We start from the raw sequence: 5,355 nt of genomic DNA, 5'->3' as shown, positions 1-5,355 counted from the left end.
AGTTACAAACATTTGACTTACAAACGACTCCTAATTACAAACGGAAGGAGGCAACAGGAGGTGAGAGGAAATCAACCCCTAGGAAGGGAAATTCACGGTCAAACCGATGAGAACGGTGTGATGGACTGCTTTCATCGGACCAAACCGATCGTGTGTGGGCCCCATCGGTTATTTATCCATAGGTTAAAAAAAAGCAATCTTGTTTTAAATTTAACCAGTTAAAAATCCACACATGCTCAGAATCAAGTCGACGCATGCTTGGAAGCATTGAACTTTGTTTTTTCAGCACGTCATTGTGTTTTACGTCACCGCGTTCTGACACGATCGTTTTTTTAACCGATGGTGTGTACGCACGACTGACCATCAGTCAGCTTCATCGGTTAACCGATGAAAACGGTCCATCAGACCGGTTTCTTTGGATGGACCGATCGTGTGTACAGGGCTTAAGAGTTATTATGGAAAAAAATGTGTCTTCACTGAAGCTTTATCACCAATCCTTGTTTCCACAAGAACTCAACATTTTCAAAACCCAATTGTCATTGGGAAAGATTGTGAGATGAAATCTTCTAAACAGCGGCACAGAGAGCAAAACAAACATTACAGGGGTGATGTCTCCCGGGAGGCTTATGGAGTACACCCGTTGCCATTAGAACTACGAGAATTAATATTGCCTTGGGCCACAAGCCCTTTTAAGCTTAAAGGAACACTAAAGGTTTGTTTTTTTATTAGATCAATTGATTGCTGTAAGCTAGAGCATTTAAATATCACTTACCTCGTTTTTCCTTTTGACCTCCAAAATACAGTAATCCAGGTTTGAAAATGCCATTTCCTGTCACTACTCTTCTTGCTTTCCACCAGCATCTGAGCCGTATTGCATGGTGGAAAGCAGAATGTGCTCACCCCCTTCCTATGACTACAGCCCTGCGTGAAGATGCTCTCTTATCCCTCACAGGCATGGAGGCTAAGCCTATTGGGAACTGTAGTTCCCATTAGGCCGTGATTTAGCAAGAATGAATGCGCACCGCAAACCAGGAAGTCAGTGAGAATAATGATTCAGGAGTGACGGAGGTGAATAAAACAGCTCAATTTCAACAGGTATCAAACTAGTTATAATACAAAACATTACTTTTTACTTTATCAGCTACTGTCAGACTTTAATTTAAGAGGAAAATATTTTTGTCTTTACAACCCCTTTAAACCCTGGCATAAATTTCCTAACAATTGAATACTTTAATGGGGTTGGCTGACCACGGAGGGGACCCCCCCCCCCCTCCCCCCCCTCTTTGGCAGTGTAACACTTCATTTAAGATTTTTTTTACCTAAAAAGGTTAATTTCTACCTACCTAGTGTCCAGCTACTAAGCCTCTATAAGAAGTTATCTCTTCTATGCTGTAAACCCTTTTTTCTGGATTTTACTGATACTTTATCAAACTATACCTAAAAGACTCTGTGAAGAAGCGCTGTAAAATGCGCGAAACCGGTCGAGTCATCACATCGCAAGTTCCATCTTCCAGACAATCTATGTCTGAACCTCCCTCGTCTATACAGGATACCCTAATTATCTAATCCAATTTTTACAGTTTATACTTCATCCTTGAATTGCTGTATTACCATGTTCGATTCTGAATTTACAATTTCCTGTTATATGTTGGAGGCATATTGCAATGTTTAGCTAGTTTGTCAGGTCGTTCAACGTCAAGTTTTTAATATATGAACTGAATTTCTATGTTCAAATAAATTAAATTTTTCTCAGTACGACTATATACTTACCAGTATACAGTGCCTGAAAAGTCCAAAAAAACTTGCCCTTAGTTTTTCTTTTTCTCTCATTACAGGGGTGATAACCCTTCTCTATGCTATCCAAAGGTCCAAGGGAGGAGGCGAGCACGACACTCCACACCAGGGAGAAAGCATTGCATTACTGTGTGGAGTTACAGACAGAAGAACAGGAAGTGAGGATTTCTCAGAAGAAATAAGGACATTTAAAAACAAAATCGAAGGATGAAGTAAGTGAAGGAGGACTGCACTAAGGTAAAGGAAGCTATTTAGGAAAAAAAATTGTACCTTTACAACCCCTTAAAGGTCAACATGTATTATTATTTTTATTTTTCTGCACTGGATAACATAGAAAGCAATTATTTCGTTTGTGCCCCCTTAACATCACACTGCTAGTGTGACAGGCAGTGCACTTTAGCGTGAAAAAATGCAGCATGCACCACACAGAAGCGCAGCACACTCTGCAGTGCAGTGACATTAGATCCTTCAAATGAAGATGAAAAAAAAAACAACAGAGTGCTAAAGCAAGAACTGGCACAAACCTGCATGGTACGTTGTGTTTCACCATGTAGGATAGTCTGAACCTAGCTTAAAGCGGAGGTTCACCCAAAAAACATCTATATAAGATCATATTCTTTATACTTCCAACATGTACAGTAGGCCCCCTTTTTTTTTTTGGCTGTACATACCTTATTATGGCTATTTTCAATCCGGCTTCCGGGTAGTCATTCCTGCGGGAGTAGGCGTTTCTTTGCTGCGGTGCAATGTCATCTGGCCCAGATGATTGACGTCCTTGAGAAAAAGTTCCCCCCGGCCAGATGAGGCCCCCCCCTATGGCGTAGGCATGTCACGAGTGTCATGGAGTTTCCGAAAGAACCCGAACATGCAGAGCTGTGCATCAGCTCTATACGGCGCCTGCGCAGTCATCTCTACACGGCTCCTAGTCGGTGCACAGGCGCCGAGTAGAGCTGACTCGCAGCTCTGCACATGTTTAGGTTCTTTCGGAAACTCTGTGACACTCGTGACGCACCTACGCAATAGGGGGGGGGGCCTTATCCGGCCGGGGGGAACTTTTTCTCAAGGACGTCAATCATCTGGGCCAGGGCTTGACAAATTTGCTTGGAATCTAGCAGCCAGCTAAAAAAGTTAGGAGCCAGTTTTTTTTTGTTTTTTTTTACGAAAAAATTGATGGCACAGTGGTGACAATTGATGGCACAGTGGCTGCAAAGTGAACAATATCAATATGCCTGTGCCCTAACTCAGTGTTGCTAGTGTGAACCATAAGTGCAAAAATCCTATAAAGTATGGTTTTAAATTGGCTTCTCTTTACCTTTATCCTTGCTGTTTGCGCTCTGTGAGATGCTGGAGGGTGCAGGGTTCCTCCGGTCAGCTCCTTTCCTGTGACTCCCCATGGCACCGCCCCCTCAGAGAAATTCCCAGGGCGAGAGGTGGAGCTCCTGCAGCCTGTGCTTGTATCATCCCCGACACAGCACAGCCGATGGCGGTTGCATGACGCTTATTCATCCCGCCTGGCCGGCAGGCAGCTCGCCTCACTCCAGCCGCCTCCGATGCATAGGCCGCAATCACGGGGATGCGGGATCGCAGGAATGGGCGATCGTGGGTGGGGGGGATGCACGGAAATGCTCATAGTATACCCCAGCTCTGCTGCCATGGGCGCCAGGTCGATAATTCTAGGCGCAACGGCGACCTGGCACCCGGAATTTGTCGAATACTGATCTGGGCGAAGTCCCAGATGACATTGCGCCGCAGCATAGAAATGCCTACTCCCGCGGGAGTGACCGGAAGACGGATTGAAAATAGCCATAATAAGGTATGAACAGCCAAAAAAAAAAAGGGCCTACTGTACAAGTTGGAAGTATAAAGAATATGATCTTATATAGATGTTTTTTGGGTGAACCTCCACTTTAAGGGGTTTACATTGTATCTGTCATCTCTGAAACAATGCCTTTAGCTTTATTTCTTCACATCAACATTTAGAGGACAAGTTAGAACAGTTAAGAAACAATTTTTGCTTTATAGCAGCTGGGATTGAAACTTTTCAGCAGGATCAGCTAAGACCACGTACTGTAAATCTACAGTCAATAATTAAACGTTAAGCCAAGCATGAATCCTGTGTTTCAATGAAATGAAATTTGCTCAGTGACCGGAACATAACTTTACAGGTCTTTTTCAGCCAAGCCAGGACCCTTTCTGCCATCGTCTCCAATACACTCTTCAAGCACAGCAGACCTAAAAATATAAGCAGAATTTGAATTTTTAATAATGGTCTCTAGAGCTTGTCTTGGAGGGGTTTGTGCCAAGACTCAGGGACCTTTATATAATAAAGTAAAAATGTACAAGAACACTAACCAAGCTTTTATTGATGTGACTGTACTGAACAGGACCCTTGTTGTTGGTCCTGTATGGAAAAACTATTCTCACTAGCTTTTGTAAAGCTGTCCAGGGGCACTAAGGCTCTTTTCACACTTGTGCGATTTGCTGCTCATATGCTGAAGCACAACAATGCACAACAAGCCATTTCTCATTCTGATATATGGGGTCATCCATACTTATGTGCTTTTCTACTGCGCGGTTTTGGAAGAGTTGCAGGTATGGTGCTATTTTGGGTAAATAGACTGTGTTTTGGTGCAATTTTGATGCATTTTGTAGCATGACAACAAGACACCTCCTTCTATCAACATCTACTCTACAGGCTGCACATAGAAAGGAAGTAAGGTGCTTGCTTTGCCAGCACATATACTAAAATTGGAATGAAGCAGAGAAGATTAGCATGGACCCTGTGCAAGGATGACACGCAAATTTGTGAAGCGTTCCATATTTATTGGTGCTCTGATCTGTATGAAAGGTGAGCTGTTCAGTGCTCAGTAATTTACTCTTTGAAGGTAAGGCCTAAAAAAAAAAAAGAAAATGAGAAGGCCACAGCATGGTTGACATAGAAAAGCTAATTGATAACGGCAAGCGGCACCATATTGCTACACCATCCAGTTTAAATACTGTACCCTATTCCAATGACATATTTGTGATGAAACGCATAAGGCGGAGCTATTTGCGTCATTACGTCACATCCGTTTTGGTCCGTGGAACGCATCGCGACTTGGACTTCCTGACTATTGTACACAATGTCTGTATTCGTTCAGATTCTTGTAAGTTTACCTTACTTTTTGCAGAATAAACAATTAGTTTTACAGAGTTACGCTATGGGTATCATCACTGTCTTTTCATAAGCTCACTGTGGTGGAGGATATTAAGGGGGCTGCTATGAGGACCCTATTTACAGTCATTTGTGACGTGTAGGCTAGTTACCCTTCAATGGGTAGTGACATCTGGTGAGTGCAGCACTTAAGGGGGGCACGAGAGTGACACGGGTGTGACACGAAGAATTTGCCTGATTGGATGTACGTTTTTTGCAGCACTTCTTTGACTTCCAAATAATGTACTTATGGACTTTATTTATTTTTATTTATATTCATGGACTTTATTTGACGCTATAATGTTCACACAGTTATAACTGTAATATTTTGATCAGCTATATTGTACTTTGCACTTTGTTTTTGGTAT

At 42.6% G+C, this 5,355-nt stretch overlaps 1 non-coding gene across 1 annotated transcript; it reads left to right on the top strand.

The window, feature by feature from the left end:
- The first annotated feature begins 4,512 nt into the window (after positions 1-4,512).
- On the top strand, positions 4,513-4,619 carry LOC120944562. The gene has a single exon (XR_005750424.1). It is a non-coding gene; the product is annotated as a U6 spliceosomal RNA (small nuclear RNA).
- The last annotated feature ends 736 nt before the right edge of the window (positions 4,620-5,355 follow it).

Source organism: Rana temporaria, chromosome 6, assembly GCF_905171775.1.
Source record: "Rana temporaria chromosome 6, aRanTem1.1, whole genome shotgun sequence".
In the NCBI taxonomy this organism is placed as follows: Eukaryota; Metazoa; Chordata; class Amphibia; order Anura; family Ranidae; genus Rana; species Rana temporaria.
The sequence above is the reverse complement of the archived record's forward strand: the minus strand, read 5'-3'. Positions and strand labels throughout refer to the sequence as shown.